At 46.4% G+C, this 27150-nt stretch overlaps 2 protein-coding genes and 1 pseudogene across 3 annotated transcripts in view; all 3 read left to right on the top strand.

Annotated features, from left to right (window-relative positions):
* LOC309549769 overlaps positions 1 to 25434 on the top strand; it is a 54695-nt pseudogene extending 29261 nt beyond the window's left edge. The window contains exon 8 of the transcript in view: positions 24766 to 25434. The product of the transcript in view is annotated as an uncharacterized misc_RNA (transcript). The remainder of the gene's footprint in view (positions 1 to 24765) is intronic.
* The window catches only part of LOC309550245 (uncharacterized protein), a gene marked incomplete at its 3' end in the record, with an annotated part of 2091994 nt that overhangs the window by 30545 nt on the left and 2034299 nt on the right, over positions 1 to 27150 (top strand).
* The window catches only part of LOC309550782 (uncharacterized protein), a 197420-nt gene that overhangs the window by 30226 nt on the left and 140044 nt on the right, over positions 1 to 27150 (top strand). The window lies entirely within an intron of this gene.

Genomic DNA, 27150 nt, shown 5'->3' with positions numbered 1-27150 from the left:
AGCTGGCAGCTTCAAGTTTTTTAATGCACTAATAAAGTTTTTTTTTTTCAGCTGGAATCTTCAGCCCTGGCCCCTTGCATTGCCACTCACTATAGTCATTTATAAAACACAGAAGCCCAGCTTTTGTGTTTTATAAGTGACAGCGATCCCAGCGGCACACTCAAAACCCTCCCTGCTCTCTCTGCATATTTAACAGAGGAGGGGCGGGGCACACGGCTCAATCCTCGAGCCTGCAGCATCAGAAGAAGCCGGCGCCGGCAGCCTGACCTCCTGTAAGTTACAGTCCATTCTTTTCTGTGGGGCAGAGGAGCGCTGTGTCCTAGACAGGGAAGGGAGGTCTTTACTGGAAAAGGAGCAGAGAGGCACTGGACAGGGAGTAGAGAAGAGATCTGTACTGGGGGTAATATACGGGGAGAGCTCTGTTGGGGGGGGGGGGGGTGATCCGTAAGATATGCACACGTGCGCTTTGTACATAGCACAGTCCTCTACCCTGCACTCTGAACCCTGTATTGCGTATGCAGTTCTGTAGCTGTAGGCCTCATTTACACTTGTATATGTACCTGCTTCCCCCTTCGACTGCATACACTCGCAGACAAAGTTGCATTTTCCTTTGAGGCAGGGACAGGAGTGGGACCAGGGGTGAGGTTGAGGGGGGGGGGGCATCAGGTAGGCTGTATAGGGTCCCATGATTTTTAACAATGGCCCTGGCAGCACCCGATCTGATGCTGGAAGTAGCTCACCTGTGCAGTAGTAGCGAAGCGGGTCGGGGTCCCAGGCTATGATCTTTCCTTAATACATGCAGCTGGTGATTGAGCTGGAAGGAAGGTGAGAGGAGTCCCTGACTGTGTGACATGACTGGACACTGACTCTTTTACCAGGCTGATATAGTGATCAGAGGACCCTGCTGATGGGTACATTATAGGTGTCTGAAAGTTGTAGAACATTATCCTGGTATATTTTTGAGGGAAGGGGGGTCTCCTGGTGTAGTATGGGGGGGGAGTTCTCATGGTGACTCCCAAATTCGCTGTCAACACCGCAGGGGACTCTGCACAGAGAATTATATCGTCCAGGTAACCCAGGACCGATACCCCCCGCTGCCGTCACAGCGCCAGGACAGGAGCCAACACCATTGTGAAAACCCAGGGAGCGGAGGCGAGGCCAAAGGGTAGTGCCACAAACTGATAGTGGTGATAGGGTCCCCCCTCCCTCACCCCCCCATTCCCTCTCTCTCCCTCCCTCTCTCATCCCCCCGTCTCTCACACCTCTTCTGCTTCTCCCCTCTCTCTCAGCCCCCTCTGTCTCCCACCCCCTCTCTCTCTCACTCCCCTCTCCCACTCCTCTGTATCCCCCTCTCTCTCACCCCCCCCTGCCTCTCACCTCTCCCTCTCACCCTACTCTGTTTCTTATCCTCCCCTCTGTCTCCCTCACCCCCTCTCTCTCTCATCCTCCCCTCTGTCTCTCACCTCTCCTCTTTCTCTCACCTCCCTCTCTGACCCCCCCCCCCCTTTCTCCCTACTCTTAGGGCTCAAATTATGATCTCACACACAGGTCTACTGCTTTCTTAAAACACCTCTGGTTGCATCACAAATATGGCTGCCACATGGAAGCCACCTCTAAACCTGGAAGTGCCCAGCGGATTCTATAGAAAGAAGCCGGGAACTTCCATGCAGGCTATGCTGTGGTAGATATTTAAATGTCCCCTTTATGCATATGTAGGTGGGGCTTTGTGTAGGTGTGGCTTGAGTGTGGACACGGGGCCCGATTAACTCCTATTGCCCGGGGGCCCCATGAGTTGTCAGTCCACCCCTTTCTCTGAGGATCTTACAATTCCAACCTCAAGGTAACTAGTAAATGGGTCCTCTGAATCTCCTACCAGTTTATTTCTTTATTCATGGACCTTAGTCAGAGAGTGAGGAAACAATGAGAACTGTCTTTAATAGGAGTGACAGTGATGAGGGGATTATAGGACGAGTGTCCCCACCCCCTCTATCACTCATTGCCATCTTCCCAACACAAGAAGTACTGCACTTCCTTATTTAGTCCATGATTTAGTCATGAATAACAGCGGGGCTGAGCCCCACCAGAGGTCAGAGAGTGGGGATGGGGGGAGAACAACCAAGATGAAGACCACCATCATAGGTTATTGACTCCTCCCTCAGGCTGATATCACGCTGTCCCCACCCTACTCTGGACCAATCAGTGATCAGTATGGGTGGAGGAATGTATTTAGTGTTAATGACCCACCTGTGCTGATCTCTGTAGGAGTGTCCTCCTCTATAAATGTCCCCGTTATTCCATCCTCCTCCATAGACTGCTGATCATCCCTCACATACCTCTCTTCTTCTTCTGCTTTACCCTCAAATTCTATATCGATTGGATCTCCACTCTAAATCAAAGCGAGAAAAAATATCATCTGTAAAATATAAGACTTATTATTGTAATATAACATAACAAATCCACATATTCTCTCCATGAGTCTGTTTTTTATAACCTCCGCCCCACCAACCTTGTAACATTGAGAGATGGTGTGATGTTCCTGTGTGGAATCCCAGGAATACAGAGGACGGGGACATCTCTCTGGTGGGTTCCTGGTATTAGGTGGCTCCATCATATCCTTGTGTCCTTCTGAAAACTCCTCCATCACTCGATACTCCTCATCCTCCTCTTTATACTCTTCTTTAACATCAATATTATCATCCCCGAGGTTTCCACTCTGAATATATAATAAAACATTCATTGTAACAAACATGCTGTGTATAAATAAGAACTACCAATAATTGTCCCTCATCTACCTGATGATGGTGAGGGATGGTGTGACCTTCCTGTGTGGAATCCCGGGAATACAGAGGACAGGGACATCTCTCTGGTGGGTTTCTGTAGCTGGATGACTCCACCATGGTGTCCTGGTACAGATCTTTGTGTTCCTTTAGAAACTCTGACTCCTCCATCACCCCATCCTCATCATCCTCCTCTTTTATCTCTTCTTTAACCTCAACTTTAGAATCTCTCAGGTTTCCACTCTGAATATATAATAAAAATGACATCAATGGTAACAATGCAGATAATGTACAGATCCTAATGATACTATCAGTGATTGTTCCTCATCTACCTGATGATGGTGAGGGTGTGACCTTCCTGTGTGGAATCCCGGGAATACAGAGGACGGGGACATCTCTCTGGTGGGTTCCCATTACTGGATCCATCTGTAGGAAACAAACACACTGACTGAATACATTGTTTCTATGTGTTTATCAGATGATGGGGGATCTAGGTGGATCCTCCGTACTGCTCTCTCCTTTACAATAAAGTCTCCTCTTACCCGGTGATGTGAGGGGCGGCTGATTCTCCATCATGACGTCCTTGTAGAGATCCTTGTGTCCTTCTAAATACTCCCTGTGACGAGACCAGTCTCGCCACATTGCATTGGAGGAGCCTGGTTGCCCGCCTGCTGCAATATGACTATGGACCTAGGGGCTTTTACCCATTTAAGACTGTATTTGGGCATGAAAATGTGCCTGCGGTCGGTCAGAAAAGGACTTACGTCTAACTTTTTAACGCCTGGAGGGATTTCTATGATTTTTGGTTATGTTTGCATTTGAAGTATGCTGATTCTGAAAATGTAAGTTTTATTTGAATGTGATGCATATTTTAGAAGTTATGTAAATGTTGCTTTTGGCATGAGGTGGCTTTGCCACACCTATTGTCGGGTGTGCTAAGTATTCCTGTTCCATGCTAATGACCTTGCATTGTTCTGGCCAGGTGGCTAGATAATTAGTTTAGTGTTATTTTGTGCCTGTTTACAAATCTATCTGCATATGCTAATGCAATGAGACTCACATTACCTGATAGTGTATATAATGTGTTTGTGGGGATTTAATAAACAGTCCACTGCTTGAACTTCACACGGAGCCTTGTCTCGTGCTTGGGGGGATTCACTGTATGCTGTACGAGACTGATTGCCAGGAGTGTAAGCTGATGTATGCTTTTCCTGTTCATCTGCTAGCAGCTATTCGTGAGGTTCCAGGTTGGAGTGCTATTTTGTACCCAGTTCGGGAGTATGGTGTTCCTGCAAGTAGCTGTGCCTGTCTAGCAGAAAGGGGCATATCTACTAAACGGATTTTAACCCCTTGTCTGCTGAAACGGTCCGTTACATTTGGTGGCAAGCGGCGAGATCGTTCCTACGGCCAGAAGGACAGCTACAGGAGACACCATTGCTCTGGATTTTACAATTGAGGGCAACGCATGTCCCAGTACAGCGACCCTGACAGCACCAGCATGGAACCAGCAGTGGAGTTCGATGAGGGTGCCATGGATGACCGAGATGCAGTCCGTAAAGGCATCTGGTACCAGGCACTGGGCATTGTGGAGTACCAGCGGGGTGAGAGACTCCCCAAGGAAGACCAGCGGTTGCAGAAGCGAGTAGCCCTGCGGATGCCCTTCCTGGGGGAGCAGCCCCGGGAGGAATGGGTAAAAGAATTGGAGCTCCGGGTATGGCAGGAGATGTGGCTGGAGGATGCCTACCAGGCGCTGTGGTGGTGTGTTTCACAGTACCTGCCCTGGACAGCCGAGCATGACAAGCCAGAGGGAGAGGAGTTTGATGGTCCTGGCTTGTTATGGGAGTCTTTTTCAGAGCTGGAATTTGGAAGCCCTACACAAGCCCGGTTCAATGATCTCTTGGAGTGGAGGGAGAGCAGGTATGACTGGGACGACGCTCACGAAATTGAGCAAGACCTGGTCCACCTGGTGACCCGGGAGATGGAGCTAGAACAGGGCTACCAGCAGCTGTTCCAATACTATGAGAAGGCTCAGCAGGAGAGAAGCAGGACAGACCCAGAGCCAGACCCATTCAGAGGGGACGAGGTGGTAAAGTTTTACTGGGAAGAACCCCAGGTGGCCGGTAGAGATGGGACCGAGGTCTCTCCACCGGTCCTGCAGGGAATTGGGAGCCCAGTCTCCATTCCCCAGCGGCAGTGTAAAGTGCAGGGAGAGGAGAGCAGCGTCCTCCCTCCCCAGCGGCTGGCTGAGTTACAGGGGGCAGAGGTAGTTGTTCCTGCCCCCCAGCAGCAGAGTGATATGCCAGGAAGGCAGTGTGAAGTGCAGGGAGAGGAGAGCAGTGTCCTCCCTCCCCAGCGGCAGCATGATTTTTTGGGAATTGGGAGCCCAGTCTCCATTCCCCAGCGGCAGTGTGATGTGCCGGGAATTGGGAGCCCAGTCTCCATGCCCCAGCGGCAGAGTATCCTACAGGGAATAGAGAGCCCAGTCTCCTTTCCCCAGCAACAGGACACTGTATTGGGAGCAGAGACAGTCGGTCTCCCTCCCCAGGGGCTGGAAGTATATTTGGGAGAGGAGCTTGTTACCCCCTCTCCCCATTGGCAGAGTGATATCCAGGGAATTGGGAGCGCAGTCTCCATCCCTCAGCGGCAGATTGAGTTACAGGGGGCAGACACAGTTGGTCCTGTCCCCCTGTGGCAGATTGAGCTATTGGGAATTGGGAGCCCAGTCTCCATCCCACAGCAGCAGCTTAACATACCAGGGGGAGACAGTAAGCCCCCCAACAGTGCAGATGGGACCGTGGTCTCTGCACTCACAGCACAGGGGGTAGGGACAGTCGGTCCTGACCCCCAGCAACAGGGCTGTTTAGCCAAAGGGGAGACAGTCGGTCTCCCCCTCCAACAACCCGTCTCCAACCAGGCTACTTCTGTGGTAGTGCTGGCACCAGGGCAGAGTACCGCTGGTCTCTGCCCACTCAGCAACCCACCAAGGCAGTCTGCCAGTCTCCCACACAGCCAAGGTGAGGCACCTGGACATGGACAAATTTCTCTTCTACCCAGGTGTAGTAGCCAGTTCTTTTGGGTGGGCTGTACTGCTGTTTCTGTTTTGTGGGTGGGCTGCTGGACTAACAAGGGCACTGACCGGCAGAAGGTCAGGTACCCTGTTAGTCTTTTTGGAAAGGGGGAGAGATGTGACGAGACCAGTCTCGCCACATTGCATTGGAGGAGCCTGGTTGCCCGCCTGCTGCAATATGACTATGGACCTAGGGGCTTTTACCCATTTAAGACTGTATTTGGGCATGAAAATGTGCCTGCGGTCGGTCAGAAAAGGACTTACGTCTAACTTTTTAACGCCTGGAGGGATTTCTATGATTTTTGGTTATGTTTGCATTTGAAGTATGCTGATTCTGAAAATGTAAGTTTTATTTGAATGTGATGCATATTTTAGAAGTTATGTAAATGTTGCTTTTGGCATGAGGTGGCTTTGCCACACCTATTGTCGGGTGTGCTAAGTATTCCTGTTCCATGCTAATGACCTTGCATTGTTCCGGCCAGGTGGCTAGATAATTAGTTTAGTGTTATTTTGTGCCTGTTTACAAATCTATCTGCATATGCTAATGCAATGAGACTCACATTACCTGATAGTGTATATAATGTGTTTGTGGGGATTTAATAAACAGTCCACTGCTTGAACTTCACACGGAGCCTTGTCTCGTGCTTGGGGGGATTCACTGTATGCTGTACGAGACTGATTGCTAGGAATGTAAGCTGATGTATGCTTTTCCTGTTCATCTGCTAGCAGCTATTCGTGAGGTTCCAGGTTGGAGTGCTATTTTGTACCCAGTTCGGGAGTATGGTGTTCCTGCAAGTAGCTGTGCCTGTCTAGCAGAAAGGGGCATATCTACTAAACGGATTTTAACCCCTTGTCTGCTGAAACGGTCCGTTACACTCCCTCTCCTCCATGGAGAAATAGACAGTGACATCCTGACACCTTATAGGAACCTGACACACACAATGATACAGTCACCATCCAGACACATCCCTTGTCTGTTACTGGATAATGTCCCAGAATTCCCAGCACCACTCACCTCTCCTCCATGATCTCTCTGGTGACTTCTTGAATCTTCTTTTTATTTCTCTATTCCATCAGGGAGGGAGGTGGAGGCAATGTGATGGTCATATGATCTCCAGACTTCACAGGAGGAAAACTCTAGATCTGAACACAAATAGTAAAATCAAGTGATATTCCCAGAATCCTCCTCACCTCACCATTCAGGTCTCCATTATAATAAAGCCCCACTTAAGACTGAGGTATAGTTTACCCACACAGGATCCCCACACTATGCAGGTTCAAAGCTTGTTGCAGGCATTCTGACATCATTACATACAACGCAGGACTAACAGTCCCACTTTGCAAGTGAGGATGCCAGGGGTCCGCCCACATCAGAAAAAAAGGCAGTTGGTGGGACATTAGGAGAAGCTGTGAGGTCAGTGTGATGTCATAGGATTCTCTGACTCTGAAAGGAGGGACAGTTGTAAGAGGAGCTGTGTGTGATGTGATAGGACATATAGACTCTGGATGGAGGGACATTTACATAGGGAGATTTGAGAGGCCCTCTATATGAGGCTCCCGTGCAAACCAAATCATTGTTCCTGGGTGCGTCCTACCTCTCCTAAACTGAAGAGTGAACTTTGATATTTACCACACAGAAATCTGTCAGGAATCTGTGAAAGTAAGCTCTCATGTGGTCAGGTGACGTGCAGAGGAACAGCGTAAATAGCAGACAATTTTCTCCAGAGCCCCTAATGGACGGGATGGGTTTTGCTGCATGCTAGTGCCAAGTTTCCATCCCCCCAGGGTCACTGCAGCTGTGGAGAAAAGCTGTGTAAGAGGATATGGAGAAGAGGCACATGCGCGGAGGACTCCAAGATGGCCGCTTAGCTTTGGAGCTCCGCATCGTTCTGGTCTTCTGATCCCTGCCACAGCCTTCAGAGCACTCGTTCCTGTCCCGCTCCACCAGAAATCAACCTGGGAACACCCAGGGAATAATCTGATGTCCAGAGGCTTTGCGAGGAGGAACCTATCCAGTCAGCTTGACCACATCCTGTGGCAGGTCGGTCTATCCAAGATGGCGGCCGCTACCACACGAAGTACAGACTGTGATACAGAGGAGTCTGCAGCTGACCAAGATGCCTCAAACCCTGCAATACCTACTATAATACATGTTACAGTGAGTAATAAGCCCCATTCTGCTCCTTCCCCAGCATCTACTGAATCACTGATTGGTAGGACATGTGAAGACCTTATCCTCACACCCATGAGTGACTTTCTGGCCACCCCAGATGCATGTGAGAAGGGGGCCTACAATCCCCATATCATCCATACTGATTTCCCTTCCATGATAGCCGCTTTTTTCACAATGCTGTCCATGGGTCTGGCCCAAACAGCTGCACAGATCACCTCCTCTATCCATGCTGAACTGCAGAATTTGGAAGTCATGGAAAAGAAGGCTGATCAATCTGTAGCCAGAATTACCCAAAACACTTCCAGAATACAGGATATCCAGGATCAGTTGGAAACTGCATTGTTCAAAATAGATGACCTTGAAAACCGTTCAAGACAATACAACTTCAGACTCAGAGGACTACCTGAATCAGTGAAAGAAGTTAACCATGCAATTCTTCCCTTCATCAAGGACTTAATCCCAGACATCCCAGAACACCATTTGGAATTGGACAGAGTGCACAAAGCCTTGCAACCAATGCGATCTAATGGTCTACCGAGAGACATTAGAGTTAAACCCCACTTTGACTCTGTCAAGGAAGAGGTGATGAAATTGTCCAGGAATTCAGATGGGCTCACTATTCAATGACATCGGCTCCACGTCTTTGTGGACCTCTCCCCCTTTACTGCACAAAGACATCACTCTCTGGAACCCCTCTTTCAAGTTCTGGCTCAAAAGGACATAACATACAGATGGTGCTTTCCATTTCACCTAAACATCTCGTATTGGAACAAGGCCCACAACTTCCCATCATTTTCTGAAGGTGAACACCTGCTCCTACACCTGGGGCTGACTACCCAAGAGATTCCTCCTCCTTCCACCACCAGAGATCCCTCATTTGCCAAAACGCCTTATCCACCTATTCCACTTACTCTGGTATGGCAGAAACAACAACCAAAGAGGTCAAGGGACTCTCAACCTCCCTGAGGAAGTCATTTGGATTAGGGACAACTGGATCCTGTTTGCACTGTCTTGAGCTGATCTTTCAGACGGCTTTCCTCTCCCCACAATTCGTGTAGCTTTTAGCATGAGTTTACCTCTTTGTTTCCCGGGGAACTCCTCCAATGGGGGGAGTGGGAAGAGGGGCCTGGAATTTATATTCCCCAATGTTTGATGAGTTTAAAGTCTAATTTTTCTTGAAGTTTTTAAGGTTTTTCTTCCCTTAGTTATACTTTGGCATATTTGTTGTTAAGATAAAGCTGGGATGTTATCCATAGTGGCTCCTAGGGTTCTCCCCTTTGATGGGGTGCGAACTCTAAGACCCACTATACTCACTGGATACATTACTCTACGGAATATTATGACTGACCCTGTTCAGTTGCTCCTTTGATGCTCCAGGCGGGTAACAAAGAAACCTTTGCTGTCCGCTTGCTTGACAAGGGTTAAGGAGCAGCTTGGCGACAATTGTTCAGGCCCTATTCCCTCCATGTTATAAGGAATGGTGCTCGGTTTATTTAAAGTTATCTATTATATCTCTAGGTGGGTGGACCGAAGTGGATACAATGATGAAATGGGGCTGGCTGAGAAGATATGAAGACTTGGGACAAGACCAACATCCCTAATATAAAGCAAAAATGGAGGAAGAACCCCCCGGTGGGACTTTAAAGGTCTTAAAGTGAAAGTGTTGAGAAGTAATTATATACTATATAGGTGAAGGAAATTTATATAAAAAAGGTATTTATTTCAAAAACAATCAAATGACAATAGAGAAAGAATACATATTACAAAAAAAAAAAAAAGGAGAATACGGGTGGCTAGCCCTAAAACGACATCATCATATAGTTACAGTAGGAACTGAGAGTAAATATGTAGTTATACACTCATATACACCCTATGTATAGTGGTTATATAGTCACATGAGTGTATAACTACATATTTACTCTCAGTTCCTACTGTAACCATATGATGATGTCATTTTTAGGGCTAGCCAGTCACCCGTATTCTCCTTTTTTGTAACATGTATTCTTTCTCTATTGTCATTTGATTGTTTTTTTTAAATAAAAACCTTTTTTATATAAATTTCCTTCACCTTTATAGTATATAATTACTTCTCAACACTTTCACTTTAAGACCTTTAAAGTCCCACCGGGGGGGGGGGGGGGGGGGTTCTTCCTCCTTTTTTGAAGTGGATACAATGCGCCTTCATCTGCCGCTGATGAGTTTATGTTTTACTCTCAGTGGCAGATTGATGTTCCCCACTTTTCGAGGATATTACCATTCTCAGATTTTTTTGGTGGCAAGTGGTTGGACCCTTCCTTACCTGGGTGGGTTATTGGGTTTTTGGTTTCATTATTTCTCTGATTGTTGTCTTGTATTCTTTTGCTTCCCTGTCTCTACCGCTTTTCTTTTTCTGTGTATTCTGAGAGCGGAGGAGTGCCCCCCATTGTCAGAATACAATAGTGCAGCGGGGAGGATTCCCCCATCCCCCTCCAATGTGTGGATGGGGGAATCAGTTTTAGTCTCTCATCCCGCTGGCTGAACGATAAAACTGAACCATGTATGGCCAGCTTTGGAAGCAAGATATATTAATCATCAATTGATCCCCCTGAAGGGGTTCATCTAGGTTTCCACACTATATATGTGTGTATCATCATCACACTATATACGTGTGTATCATCATCTGCTGGAGATAAAATACATCACAGTGACTACGGGGGGGGGGGGGGGGGGGGTTACTGGGTGGAAATAGACAATAAGATCTTATTACCTCAACTGCTGCCTCTTCCACCAATGTCTTCTCTCTGCTTCCTCCCGACTCACCTCTCACCCGGAACTTCCTGTCTGTTCCTGACATCACTTCCTGTCTGTATTCCATAGAGACTTCCTGTCTGGGTAGAAGTGAGATCACCACTTTGTGGAGATCAGAGGAACTGCTGCCCTGAGAAACGTCTCGTAGTGTGAACACGGCCTTGTGCTGTGTGTGTATGTACTGTATATCCTTACAGATGGGTCATCTCCACTCCCACCAAGGGGGATAGAAATATATTACTGCTCGAGGGGAGACATTTTGGCCCCTTTGATTTTGCAGTAAAATTGATTGCAGATTTAGTCAAGTAGAACATCCGGTTTATGGATACAAAGAACCCCAGCCGAGAAAAAAGGGTGGAAATGGCTCCTGATCCCCAGATTTGGGCAATTATGTCACCAATATAAACTGGAAAAAAAACTGCGCTATGTGTAACAACTCAAATACCTACAAAAATAACTTCTACCGGACTGCTGCTGTAACAAAGGTAAGTATTCCCTTTATCAACTAGAAGAGCATTGTGTGTCACAGCGCTGTCCTATTGTGTGTGCACATAAATTATCACAAATACACTAAAATATGTGGATACATTCATATATAAAGTGCTAGGGGCTCCAAATAATATTCTCTGCAGATCTACTGCTTCCACTTTACGCCTACTTCATTGATCTTATGGTGTTTATCAATTATCTAAGTAAACTGAACCATGTGAAAATTCATATACAACATAAAGTGCTTTGTGCTCAAGATGCTATTCCCTGCAGATCCAGTGCTTCCACTTTGTACCTATTTATTTAACTTTATAATATTTGCTCCTATGATAAATAAAGTAAAAATCTGTGCAAATTCATGTAATCATACAATATTGTGTGCTCAATATAGTGTTATCTGCAAGTCCACTGCTTCCACTTTGCACCTACTTCAATGAATTTATATTGCTAAAAAAAGTCCACAAATGAATGAAAAGTTGATAAGGTGTGAAAGTGCTCCGTGCTCCAAACTGTGCCAGCTGTAGTGTAGCCACGCCTTCTTCCACCTCTTACACACGTGATGGTGAGGGCGCCCCCTTAGTAGTGCTTCCCCACTCACCAGAGCAATATGACTCCCAGCTTTTCAGCTACCAGAGTCACAAACATCCTTCACACTCTCCTCACCTCCGATGGCAAAGGAACTGGATCCTCCTCGCTCACTCCTGCAAGTCTGCTGTGCTTTCTGTCAGTCTCCCTCCTAGACTCGGCTTCCTCCTCCGACCGCTGTTCCAGCAGGAGCTCCGCCTCTTCATACACACTCAGGGAGGAGAGAAAGGGGAAGGATATACAGTACATACACACACAGCACAAGGCCGTGTTCACACTACCAGACGTTTCTCAGAGCTGCAATTCCTCTGAGCTTAGCAAGGTGGTGATCTCACTTCTATCCAGACAGGAAGTCTCTATGGAATACAGACAGGAAGTCTCTATGGAATACAGACAGGAAGTGATGTCAGCTACAGACAGGACATTCCATTTGGTAGGACGGAGAGAGAAGACAATGCAGGAATTGGTGGCAGAGGAGGTAATACATAGATTAACCCCTTCAGGGGGATCAGTTGATGATTAATATATCTTGCTTTCAAAGCTGGCCATACATGGTTCAGTTTTATCGTTCAGCCAGCGAGATAAGTGAAAAAACTGAAGCGATTCCCTCATCCACACATTGGAGGGGGATGGGGGAATCCTCCCCGCTGCACTATTGTATTCTAACAATGGGGGCGCTCCTCCGCCAGGGGCGCTCCTCTCAGAATACACAGATCCGTGATGAAGCTATTGGCTGCAGCCGCTGATCGAGTCTCTTTTTTCCGGCAGTGACCACACATGGATGGAAATGTGACCGATCCCTGCTGAACCAGCTGAATTTCCATGTATCTATGGTCACCTTAAGTCAGTGGTCCTCAACCCTGGCCTACAGGGCCCACTAACAGGCCAGATTTTAGGTATTACCTTGGGGAGATGCAGACTAGAGTACTGCAATCACTGAGCAGCAAATTATATCCCCTGGGATGTATTTCAGTTAACTTGCAAATCTGGCCTGTTAGTGGGCCCTGTAGGCCAGGGTTGAGGACTACTGCCTTAAGTGACTTCCTCCCCTCCCCCTCATCTCCTTCATTATGTAAGTCATGCTGAGATAATCTCCCATTGGCTGAGCAATATTCTCATTTGTCTCTGAGCTCCTTCTTGCTATTCCTCGTCCTGCCTGTTGTTTCCTTGGATTGATTTTCTGTGTAGTGACCCCGGCTTCATCTCTTGGATGCCCTCATCTGTTGCTTGTCCTGACCTTTATCCTGATTCCTGGATCTCCTCCTCATCTCTCCTCCATATCCTCTTACACAGCTTTTCTCCACACCTGCAGTGACCCTGGGGGGTGGAAAGTTGGCACCAGCATGCAGCAAAATCCATCCCCACCATTAGTAGCTCTGGATGAAATTGTCTGCTATTTACACTCCATTCCTCCACACGTCACCTCACGTCACGCACATGAGAGATTACTTTCACAGAATCCTGACAGATTTCTGTGTGGGAAAGGTCAAAGTTCACTCTTTATTTTAGGAGAAGTGGGAGGCACCCGGGAACAATGATTTGGTTTGCACAGGATCCTCATATAGAGGGCCCCTCAAATCTCCCCATCTAAATGTCCCTCCATCCTGAGTCTATATGTCCTATGACATCACACTGACCTCACGGCTCCTCCCCCCAATGTCCCTCCCTCTGTCTTTTTTTTTCTCATGCTCTTAGGATGTGGGCGGACCCTTGGCATCCTCATTAGCAAAGTGGGTCTGTTGGTCCTGCGTTGTATGTTATGATGTCAGAATGCCTGCAACAAGCTTTTACTCTGCGTAGTGTGGGGGTCCTGTGTGGGTAAATTATACCTCAGTCTGAGGTGGGGCTTTAATGAAATGGAAACCTGAATGGTGAGGTGAGGAGGATTCTGGGAATATCATTTGATTTTACTATTTGTGTTCAGATCTAGAGTTTTCCTCCTGTGAAGTCTGGAGATCATATGACCATCACATTGCCTCCACCTCCCTCCCTGATAGAATAGAGGAATACAAAGAAGATTCTAGAAGTCACCAGAGAGATCATCGAGGAGAGGTGAGCGGTGCTGGGAATTCTGGGACATTATCCAGTAACAGACAAGGGATGTGTCTGGATGGTGACTGTATCATTGTGTGTGTCAGGTTCCTATAAGGTGTCAGGATGTCACTGTCTATTTCTCCATGGAGGAGTGGGAGTATTTAGAAGGACACAAGGATCTCTACAAGGACGTCATGATGGAGAATCAGCCGCCCCTCACATCACCGGGTAAGAGGAGACTTTATTGTAAAGGAGAGAGCAGTACGGAGGCTCCACCTAGATCCCCCATCATCTGATAAACACATAGAAACAATGTATTCAGTCAGTGTGTGTGTTTCCTACAGATGGATCCAGTAATGGGAACCCACCAGAGAGATGTCCCCGTCCTCTGTATTCCCGGGATTCCACACAGGAAGGTCACACCATCCCTCACCATCATCAGGTAGATGAGGAACAATCACTGATAGTATCATTAGGATCTGTACATTATCTGCATTGTTACCATTGATGTCATTTTTATTATATATTCAGAGTGGAAACCTGAGAGATTCTAAAGTTGAGGTTAAAGAAGAGATAAAAGAGGAGGATGATGAGGATGGGGTGATGGAGGAGTCAGAGTTTCTAAAAGAACACAAAGATCTGTACCAGGACACCATGGAGGAGTCATCCAGCTACAGAAACCCACCAGAGAGATGTCCCCGTCCTCTGTATTCCCGGGATTCCACACAGGAAGGTCACACCATCCCTCACCATCATCAGGTAGATGAGTGACAATTATTGGTAGTTCTGATTTATATACAGTATATTTGTTACAATGAATGTTTTATTATATATTCAGAGTGGAAACCTCGGGGATGATAATATTGATGTTAAAGAAGAGTATAAAGAGGAGGATGAGGAGTATGGAGTGATGGAGGAGTTTATAGAAGGACACAAGGATATGATGGAGCCACCTAATACCAGGAACCCACCAGAGAGATGTCCCCGTCCTCTGTATTCCCGGGATTCCACACAGGAAGGTCACACCATCCCTCACTGTTACAAGGTTAGTGGACGGAGCTTATAAAACACTCATGGAGACAATGTGTGGAGTGTTAATGTGATGTTGCAATATTAAAGCTTATATTTTACAGAGGATATTCTCTCTCATTTTCTTGGTTTAGAGTGGAGATCCAATCGATATAGAATTTGAGGTTAAAGCAGAAGAAGAAGAGAGGTATGTGAGGGATGATCAGCAGTCTATGGAGGAGGATGGAATAACGGGGACATTTATAGAGGAGGACACTCCTACAGAGATCAGCACAGGTGGGTCATTAACACTAAATAAATTCCTCCACCCATACTGCTCACTGATTGGTCCAGAGTAGGGCGGGGTCTGGGTGATATCATCCTGTAATACCCTGGTCACTTTCCTGAGCTGTGTTCCCCGTCCTGTATTCCTGTATTTCTCTCGGATAATCTTCCTTCTCTGTGCTGCAGACACAATTTTTGTATCTAGACTGGATTTATGGAGATTCTGGGGTTCAGCTGGCAGCAAAATGTTCACTTTCATCATAGACGTTACCAGACCTAGACACCTGGGGTATGTGCTTTGGGTCTTCTGCCTCATACCTGGGTCTAGTAAGATCTCTGACAGAACAATTCTCCCGGGGTTACTTGCTCTGTTATTTGCTGGCTGTGTCGGGTGGAGGGATATGTCTGTATAGTCTCACAGCCAAGTCACTGAGTGCAGTCTCAGGAGATGGGAGGCAGCGGTGTGGGACCTCTGCAACTTCTCTCATGTAAACATTTAGAGTGGGTGTAAACCCTCCATATACCCAGTGAAGTGACTGGCCTCAGGGGATACACAGAGATAAAACAAATCCTCCTACATAAGTTGTACCCCTTTATCTACATTCCTCTCTTTACATCTGTCCAAAGTCCAGAATTTAGACAGTTTGCCTGAGCAGTCAGAAAAAAAGGGGACGAGGATCTGAAGTTACAGCTTGTCTTAAATAGGGACTACTATGTCATGTTAGTTTTTGGCTGGGCTGTACTTAGCTCAGACTGATTGTTCAGTTTTTCGCCTGGTTTTTCCCTAAACTTAAGCTGAGGTGTGATTTCTCACTGTGGCCAGTAGATGTCACCGCTATCACTGGACATAGTATGACATTTCACCAACCAAACTAAAATGATAATAAACCCAAAGATGTCATACATTGCAGCTTACCAATCATTAGATGTGGTGGCTGCATTACTTTTCTTTTTAAGGCTTTTCCCCCTCTGTTTTCACCTGGTCACACCTTCTGTATTAGAGCGCCCCCCACTCTGGAGACAGCAGCATTATCAGTCTGGGGGGGGGGGGGAGTGTTAGATGTATTATCAGATTTAAAAACAGTAACAAATTGAAGCCAAACTCCATCTCACACTTTATAATCAGTTACAGCAAACTGTTTTTTTCCTTTGGGATAAAAGTTTTACAAGAATAAATAAAAGCTGATCATTGTAAGCACCCCTGTCGGTGGTAAATGGTCTGCCCCATCCCAGTAACTGATACATTCTGCTTTAGAGTTGGGGCTTTTATAGAACAGATTTACTGGCCAGATCACCAGATGAACATATAAGAAATCCTAAAAAGGAAAACTAACATCACATCTAAGAATCGATAAGCTGCAATATAATAAATATTTTCATTGGGTTTAATGTCTTACATTAAGAATATTTATATTTCTGTCAGCCAATCCAGTAGGAGGTTTATGTCACTGGTGCATGCTGGGGGAGGAAATAAATATTTGGGACAGGCCATGTGCTCGCTCTCTTCCCCTGGGATGAGGTGTAGGGAGAAGCTGCTGGATGGAGCTCTGCTGTTAGGTCCATTGGCCTGTTTTGGGGCCTAACATGTGCTGAAGTGGTTGTGAAGCTGTCCTGCCTGGTCTGGAGGAAGCTGTGCCAAGGAGGAGACCCAGGGGAGGCCCCTTGCTGGAAGGAGCCATGAAGAAGGCCGGTCTCTGAGGAGGGCCTGGTCACTTGGAGGACGCACTGAAATTTGGGAATGTGCTTACAGTGTTGCTCAGTCGGCTTATAGGTTCTGACACTGTGAGAGTAGACATTGATCTGCAGAGCCTGTAAGTGATCTGCCATGGTATCTGAGACCCCCATCCCCCCCAACCCCTCACCTCCTGAACCATTCTGCAATAACACTTTAAAAATACAAAAGTGACTGGCACCCAATATCCTTTCTTGGTCCCGGTATTTATGCCATGGATTCAGCCCTGGGGTGAAATGCTAGCCCGCCCCTGGCTTTTGGAGGCGTTATCCTGCCTTTTGGATGTCAGAGGGATTCTACATTCATATTACACATTACATACTCCTAACCCCTTCACTATATACTCTATGTTGTACATTACATACTCCTGACCCCTGCACTATATACTCTATGTTGTACATTACATACTCCTGACCCTGCACTATATACTCTATATTGTACATTACACACTCCTGACCCCTGCACTATATACTCTATGTTGTGCATCACATAGTCCTGAATTCTGCTCTCTCCCCTCTACCCACTGCTATATTTACACATAATATGGATTCTCTTTTGTTACACCCATTTTCTACCAGCTGGACATTTTATATCGGTAGATAGTGAGTAGGTGTCCCGCACATCAAGGCGTGGCCTGGCGTACGTCCAGACTGAGACTGCCATTTACTATCATACAGCAGGTCATAGTTACATAGCAGTTGAGGTTGAATAAAGACAATAGTCCATCCAGTTCAACCTTTTATAGGTGTGTGTGACCGTAATCATCTCTCATACCCCTGAATGTTCTGATCCTTGAGATGTAAGTCTAAGAATCTTTTGAAAGCCACCATACTTCCCGCAGAAACCACCTCTTGTGGTAGAGACACAATCTTGTAGCTCTAACAGTAAAGAACCCCCCGCGTTGCGTTTCTCCTCTAATCGCATTGTATGTCCTCGAGTCCCCATGCAATCCTTGCGACTAAATAGTTTTTTTTCTATGCTGACGTCTCTTCTCCAGGGAGAATAAATCGAGCGATTGCAGACGCTCTTCATAATTGAGATCCTCCAATCCCCTAATTAGTTTAGTTGCCCTTCTCTGGACTCTCTCCAGCTCCAACACATCCCTCCTGAGGACTGGCGACCAGAACTGGACGGAATACTCCAGATGTGGTCGGACCAGAGTTTTATAAAGTGGAAGGATTATAGTCTTATCTCTGGAATACATCCCTTTCTTTATGCATGATAATATTCTGCTGGCTTTGGCAGCTGCCGCTTGACATTGCATGCTGTTGCCTAATCTATCATCTACCAATACTCCCAGATCCTTCTCCATTTTTGATTCCCCCAAAGTTTCCCCCCCAGCGTGTATTGTGTTTTTATGTTTTTAGTCCCCAAGTGCAAAACCTTACACTTCTCCACATTAAACCTCATTTGCCATGTCGTTGCCCACTCTGTTATTTTGTCCAGGTCATTCTGTAGGATATCTGCTTCATGCTGTGCAGTTATTGTCCTGCCCAATTTTGTGTCTTCTGCAAAAACTGATAACGAACTACTGATCCCGTCCTCAATGCTGTTTATGAATAAATTGAACAAGGTTGGTCCCAGGACTGAGCCTTGGGGGACCCCACTTACCACCCCAGACCAGTCTGAGTATGTTTATTACCACCCTTTGGACACGCCCTTTAAGCCAGTTCCGTATCCAAGAGCAAACCCTGCGGTCGATACCTGCCGACCTTATTTTATAAATTAAGCGCTTGTGGGGAACTGTATCAAACGCCTTAGCGAAATCCAAGTACACCACATCCACTGGTCTCCCCCTATCTAGCTCACAGCTCACCTCCTCGTAGAATGCTAAGAGATTGGTTGGACAAGAATGCCCATTTATAAACCCGTGCTGATTAATAGGGATGATCGAACTTTTGAAAAGTTCGGTTCGACCAGAACACCCGAACTTCCTGAAAGTTCGGGTCCGTATTTCAGAACCCCATTGAAATCAATGGGACCCGAACTATAGGAATGCACTGTGAGATGCATTTGTTTAATATGTTCCTAAAGCATTCCCATTTTTCCTCTGTGGTCAGGGATCCCAGGGTTTGGTCCCAGTTTACCCTTTCCATCATTGAGCACAATTTTGGAAAGTTTGCCCTTCTGAAGTTTAGGGTTCTTATGTTCCCCACTTGCCTTGTTATATTGTTATTTACGCTAAATGTGATCATCCTGTGATCGCTAGAGCCCAGGTTGTCCTGCACTCCTACCTCCGAGATTATGTCTGGGTCATTAGTGATCAATAGATCCAGGACTGCATTTTCTGTAGTAGGAGAATCCACCAACTGTGACATGTAGTTGTCCTGTAAGGTTTCCGTGAATAGACGGGCCTTCTGTGAGTGTGCAGTCCTCTCATCCCAGTCAATGTCGGGATAATTGAAGTCCCCCAATATGATGACTGATCCCAGTTTTGCCAATTTTCCCAATAGTGATATAAATTCCAGCTCTACCTCCTCCCTTTGGTTGGGTGGCCTGTAGCAAACCCCCACAACGACTTTTCCTTTTTCTCCTTCCCTATGGAGTTCTACCCACACGGATTCTAACTCCATACTCATCCCTTCCATAATGTCACTCCTCTCTATCACCCTTACATTATTCTTGACATAGAGACATACCCCTCCCCCTCTTTTTCCTACCCTGTCCTTCCGGTACACCGAATACCCTTGGATATTGGCCAGCCAGTCATGTGAGGGGTCGAACCAAGTTTCCGTTATTCCCACAAGGTCTATCTCCTCCTCATGTACTAACATTTCCAACTCATCCATTTTATTACCTAGGCTCCTGGCATTAGCATATACCCCTCTTAGTTTTGTGGAAGTTGATCGTGAATGGTGATTATGTTTATTCCTGATTGGTCTGAGGTTTTCCCGCACAGACCCCCCAATTGACATTATGGAACTACTGTCGCTGCTGACTCTACTACTGCCTTCTGTTCTTTGCTCCCTCCTGACTCTACTTCTGAGCCCTCCCCCCCGTCTCATAGTTTAAAAGCCCCTCCAACTTGGTGGCCATCTTTCTCCCCAAAAGAGCTGTACCGTCCCCATTAAGGTGCAGCCCATCCTTACTAAAGGGCCGGTAGTTCGGCACCTACAGTCTTTTTCACATATTGCCCTCTCTTTCCTTCTAGTAAGTGAGTCCCCTACCACCAGAACCTGTCTTTCCTTTCCCTTGTTCCCGCCCTCACTGGAGGAGTTCTTCCCCTGGCAGCTAGGGGCATCGCTCTGCTCCAGCAATGCTGGTCCCTGACTGGATTCCCCAACATCACACAACTGGGCGTATTTATTGGGGTGCTCCAGCCCAGGACCGGCCTCCTTGCCTTGTTCCCTTCTACCCTTCCTAACTGTCACCCAACTACTCTGCTCTGATGCCTGCACCCTTGTATCTTCACTCTCCTCTGTGCAGGCCCCTGGTACGTTCCCAGCTCTCCTTCAGTATGGAGATTCTTCTCAGTGTTGCCAGCTGCTTCCCTAGACTCAGGACCTAGATACTGGTATGGACTGGGTAATGTGTTAGGATCTATACTGGTATGGACTGGGTAATGTGTTAGGATTTATACTGGTATGGACTGGGTAATGTGTTAGGATCTATACTGGTATGGACTGGGTAATGTGTTAGGATCTATACTGGTATGGACTGGGTAATGCATTAGGATCTATACTGGTATGGACTGGGTAATGCGTTAGGATCTATACTGGTATGGACTGGGTAATGTGTTAGGATCTATACTGGTATGGACTGGGTAATGGGTTAGGATCTATACTGGTATGGACTGGGTAATGCGATGGGGTCTGTACTGGTATGGACTGGGTAATGCGTTAAGATCTATACTGGTATGGACTGGGTAATGCGTTAAGATCTATACTGGTATGGACTGGGTAATGCGTTAAGATCTATACTGGTATGGACTGGGTAATGCGTTAAGATCTATACTGGCATGGACTGGGTAATGCGTTAAGATCTATACTGGTAGGGACTGGGTAATGCATTAGGGTCTATACTGGTATGGACTGGGTAATGCGTTAGGATCTATACTGGTATGGACTGGGTAATGCGTTAAGATCTATACTGGTATGGACTGGGTAATGCGTTAAGATCTATACTGGTATGGACTGGGTAATGCATTAGGGTCTATACTGGTATGGACTGGGTAATGCATTAGGGTCTATACTGGTATGGACTGGGTAATGCATTAGGATCTATACTGGTATGGACTGGGTAATGCATTAGGATCTATACTGGTATGGACTGGGTAATGCATTAGGATCTATACTGGTATGGACTGGGTAATGCGTTAGGATCTATACTGGTATGGACTGGGTAATATGTTAGAATTTATACTGGTATGGACTGGGTAATGCGTTAGGATCTATACTGGTATGGACTGGGTAATATGTTAGAATTTATACTGGCATGGACTGGGTAATGTGTTGGGATCTATACTGGTATGGACTGGGTAATGTGTTAGGATCTATACTGGTATGGACTGGGTAATGCGATGGGGTCTGTACTGGTATGGACTGGGTAATGCGTTAGGATCTATACTGGTATGGACTGGGTAATGCGTTAAGATCTATACTGGTATGGACTGGGTAATGCGTTAAGATCTATACTGGTATGGACTGGGTAATGCGTTAAGATCTATACTGGTAGGGACTGGGTAATGCATTAGGGTCTATACTGGTATGGACTGGGTAATGCGTTAGGATCTATACTGGTATGGACTGGGTAATGCGTTAAGATCTATACTGGTATGGACTGGGTAATGCGTTAAGATCTATACTGGTATGGACTGGGTAATGCATTAGGGTCTATACTGGTATGGACTGGGTAATGCATTAGGATCTATACTGGTATGGACTGGGTAATGCATTAGGATCTATACTGGTATGGACTGGGTAATGCATTAGGATCTATACTGGTATGGACTGGGTAATGCATTAGGATCTATACTGGTATGGACTGGGTAATGCATTAGGATCTATATGTCACAATCTGGATGGAGGCCGAAGTGCAGAGAGGGCTTCCCTTGCAGCTCAGTGCGAGTCACCCCTGGAAGTGGTACAGGAGGTGAAGCGTCCCAAGTAGCACAGGTCGCCTGCGGTGAACACCAGATGATTTCAGGAACTCTGGGTAAGGCAGGCAACTAGAGGAGTAGTAAAAGCCAGGCCGAGGGTCAAACACCGGTGATCAGTCCAAGAGCAAGGTAAGTAGCAGAGCAGGGACGAGCCGGGGTCATACACAGGTGAGCAGGCAGAAACAGAGTCCTTAGGCAAGCCGGGGTCATACACTGGGAAAACAGGCAGGTGGTAGCAAGAGCAAAGTCCGAGAGGCAAGCCAAGGGTCAAACACCAGGAGGACATCAGATGGTTCAGAAACAAGCCGGGTCACAACAGGAAGTCCAAACAGGAAGCACAAGAACACAGGAAGCTGAGAGATAATCCAGCAATGAGTCTGCTCCTATGGCCACCTTTTATAGGCCAGCAGAGGGCAGTGTCAATTGAGGCTGGAACGATCATTGCTATTACTGGCAATGTTGCCAGTTCTCCTATGGCCATTTCCCTGACGGGCCAGCAGAGGGCTGTGTCGATTGAGCCAGGAGCGTCCATGACTTGTACTGGCAGAAATGCCAGTACGGCTGTATCCCTGACACTATACTGGTATGGACTGGGTAATGCGTTAGGATCTATACTGGTATGGACTGGGTAATGCGTTAGGATCTATACTGGTATGGACTGGGTAATGCGTTAGGATCTATACTGGTATGGACTGGGTAATGCTTTAGGATCTATAGTGGTATGGACTGGGTAATGTGTTAGGATCTATACTGGCATGGACTGGGTAATGTGTTAGAATCTATACTGGTATGGACTGGGTAATGTGTTAGGATCTATACTGGTATGGACTGGGTAATATGTTAGGATCTATAGTGGTATGGACTGGGTAATGTGTTAGGATCTATACTGGTATGGACTGGGTAATGTTTTAGGATCTATACTGGTATGGACTGGATAATGGGTTAGGATCTATACTGGTATGGACTGGGTAATGCGTTAGGATCTATACTGGTATGGACTGGGTAATGGGTTAGGATCTATACTGGTATGGACTGGGTAATGTGTTAGGATTTATACTGGTATGGACTGGGTAATGGGTTAGGATCTATACTGGTATGGACTGGGTAATGGGTTAGGATCTATACTGGTATGGACTGGGTAATGTGTTAGGATTTATACTGGTATGGACTGGGTAATGGGTTAGGATTTATACTGGGATGGACTGGGTAATGGGTTAGGATTTATACTGGGATGGACTGGGTAATGTGTTTCCTCCCAGATCTGGACCAGGGCATCACTGAGCTCCTGAACAGACTGAGGTGTAACCTGGTGGCATCGGATGGACTGAAACAGAATGTCCCAGAGGTGTTCTATTGGATTCAGGTCAGGCGAGTGTGGGGGCCATTCAATGGTATCAATTCCTTCATCCTCCAGGAACTGGCTGCATACTCTCACCACATGAGGCCGGGCATTGTTGTGCACCAGGAGGAACCCAGGACCCACTGCACCAGCATAGGGTCTGACAATGGGTCCAAGGATTTCCTCCCAATACCTAATGTCAGTCGGGGTGCCATTGTCTAGACTGTAGAGGTCTGTGCGTCCCTCCATGGATACCCCTCCCCCAGACCATCACTGACCCACCACCCAACCGGTCATGCTGAATGATGTTACAGGCAGCATAATGTTCTCCACGGCTTCTCCAGACCCTTTCACGTCTGTCACATGTGCTCAGGGTGAACCTGCTCTCATCTGTGAAAAGCACAGGGTGCCAGTGGTGGAGCTGCCAATTCTGGTGTTCAAAGGCAAATGCCAATCGAGCTCCACAGTGCCGGGCAGTGAGCACAGCGCCCACTAGAGGATGTCGGGCCCTCAGGCCACCCTCATGAAGTCTGTTTCTGATTGTTTGGTCAGAGACATTCACACCAGTGTCCTGCTGGAGGTCATTTTGTAGGGCTCTGGCAGTGCTCATCCTGGTCCTCCTTGCACAAAGGAGCAGATACCGGTCCTGCTGATGGGTTAAGGACCTTCTACGGCCCTGTCCAGCTCTCCTAGAGTAACTGCCTGTCTCCTGGAATCTCCTCCATGCTCCTGAGACTGTGCTGGGAGACACAGCAAACCTTCTGGCAATGGGAGGTATTGATGTGCCATCCTGGAGGAGTTGGACTGCCTGTGCCACCTCTATAGGGTCCAGGTATGGCCTCATCCTACCAGTAGTGACACTGACCCCAGCCAAATGCAAAACTAGTGACAAACACTCAGAAAAGATGAGTAGGGAAAATGTCAGTGGCCTCCACCTGTAAAACCATTCCTGTTTTGGAGGTCGTCTCATTGTTGCCCATCTAGTGCACCTGTTGGTAACAACCCCCTCTGCTACTTGACTGACCAGATGAATATCCCAGGAGTTTCCCTGACTTGATGCTATACTCTGATTATAAAGTGTTGAGCAGTGTATATGAGTGTGGAAAACTCTTGGTAATTTTTCTTGTCTTCTGACAGACGGACTCTGTGGTGGGAATAGAAGGACATCGGAGGAAGATGTGACTACAGAAGATAATGACATGGCATCTTCTCCAGAAGTAAATCCCGTTCCTCATAATATACATGACAGACCTCACCATTGGAGGAGATCATTGGAATCTCCTGATACTTCACATAGTCCTCTAATATCTGACAGTGCCGACGGGTGCGGGAAACCATCTCATCTCAGGGAATCTTCTTTACACCATACAGGAGAGAATTCATTCTCATGTTCAGAGTGTGGGAAATGTTTTAAACAGAAAAGAAACCTTCTTAGCCATCAGAGAATACACACAGATGACCTTCCCTATTCATGTTCTGAGTGCGGGAAATGTTTTAGTTACAAAGCACACCTTCTTACGCACCAGAGAATTCACACAGGTGAGCGTCCTTATTCATGTTCAGAGTGCGGGAAATGTTTTAGTCATAAAGCAGACCTTTTTAGGCACCAGAAAATACACACAGGGGAGCATCCCTATTCATGTTCAGAGTGCGGGAAATGTTTTAAACAGAAAAGAAACCTTCTTAGGCATCAGAGAATACACACAGGTGACCTTCCCTATTCATGTTCAGAGTGCGGGAAATGTTTTAGTCAGAAAGCACACCTTTTTAGGCACCAGAGAATACACACAGGGGAGCGACCCTATTCATGTTCAGAGTGCGGGAAATGTTTTAATTGTAAAGGAAACCTTCTTAGCCATCAGAGAATACACACAGGTGAGCATACCTATTCATGTTCAGAGTGCGGGAAATGTTTTAATCATAAAGGAAACTTTCTTACCCATCAGAGAATTCACACAGGTGAGCGTCCCTATTCATGTTCAGAGTGCGGGAAATGTTTTAATAATAAAGGAACTCTTCTTCACCATCAGAAAATCCACATGGGTGAGCTTCCCTGTTAATGTTTAGAGTGCGGGAAATGTTTTTATCATAAAGGACACCTTCTTAGCCATCAGAGAATACACACACAGGTGAGTGTCTCTATTCATGTTCAGAGTGCGGGAAATTTTTTGTGCTCAAATGTTTACTTGTTAGACACGAGAAAGTTCATACAGGCGAACATCTCTAATCTTGTGCAGAGTGCGGGAAATATTTAACTAAGAAAGAGCACCTACTTACACACAGGTGAGCGCCCTTTTTAATGTTACGAGTGCGGGAAATGTTTTGAAAACAAATGTTTATTTCTTGGAAACCAGAAAGTTCATATGGGCGAGCGTCCTATTTCATGTTCAGAGTGCGGGAAATGTTTTAATTAGAAGGGAGGCCTCCTTTTGCACCAGAGAAGATACATGGGTGTGGGAAAGTTTAAAAATAAAGGAAATATAATGAAATATCAGAGTACGCCTCCTGCTGGTACTACGGGAAATGGACGCTGGATTGTAACGGGTGGAACTGTTTAGTCCATAAACAAATGTGAAACCACCACAGTCCACTCGGGGTTGGTTTAGACCTGCATCACCCTCTGACCCGCTGTGGGGTTGGCAGGCAGCTGGGAGCCCTTATGTTAACCCTGTAAAGCCCACGCCAGTACACCGCAACCATATGCATTGGGGCTGTTGCGGCACAACCCCATTCAGGTGAATACCATTGCCCAATGTGACCGGGGGGTGTGAGGTTTGCAGCAGCCGCAAATTGCAGTGCCATGTGTACCGCCCCATCCGGCTGCCATTTAAGCTTAAAGAGGTGGTAAAATCATGACTCAAATGTCTACCTTTACCGATCCCTCCCCACATGGGGCAACAGGTGGGAAACCATGACAATACATGAGCTTGATTTATTGAAGTAGCCGGCTTTTTATTGGTCCAACCAATGTATGATTATTAATACATTTGACACATTTGTTAATTCTATTATAAAAGATTTAAGCTTTATTTTATTCATATCATTACTGTGTGGTAATCGCTTATTCTGATCTTGTCCAATAAAAACTCTTCGTACAATATTCTGTGCCGAGTCTTCTTTTTTACCAATGATTAGATGATCGGTGATTGGAATGTGATCAGTTCATAGAGAGTCATCCATTGGGGTTTTATAAGTGAAACGGAGAGTCGAGAAGGCACCACATTGACAGCCATTGGAGGCCCTTTCTAAAGCCCTAAACTTTTTGGCAACCTGTCTATGACATTAGTCTTCCAAACTCAATCTCACTGAGCTAAGGCCAGAAGAGTTCCAGGAGTTCTACTCTGTCCACAGTTCCTGTTGAGTTCAAATGTTAAGTTTGAGCCTTGAAATAACGGACATCTACGCCAATCAGGTTTGCATTCGTCTCCATATGTTTACTCAGAATATACGCCATACAGCAGCCGTACAACGGTTCACATCATCCTTCAATGGATATGTGACCCAGATTACATTGGTTACAGAGCTTTTATAGTACATAAACGGGCACAAGCCCACGTTACAGATTACACAAAGTTTCACAAGATTTCACAATACAGTCTAGGCGGATGACAATACATTCCTTGTGGAAAATCCCAATTACACATCGGGTCATCTTGACCCAGCAAGGGCGTAGTGACAGGTTAGTCTGACAATGAATAAAGATTGAATATGTTAGGAAAAATAAAATTTTACGGTAATAAGGGCTTATTTTCAAAAAAATCTCTTTCCGGGAACTT

The sequence above is a fragment of the Pelophylax lessonae genome (genome assembly GCF_965119305.1).
Source record: "Pelophylax lessonae genome assembly, chromosome: 3".
In the NCBI taxonomy this organism is placed as follows: Eukaryota; Metazoa; Chordata; class Amphibia; order Anura; family Ranidae; genus Pelophylax; species Pelophylax lessonae.
The sequence above is the reverse complement of the archived record's forward strand: the minus strand, read 5'-3'. Positions and strand labels throughout refer to the sequence as shown.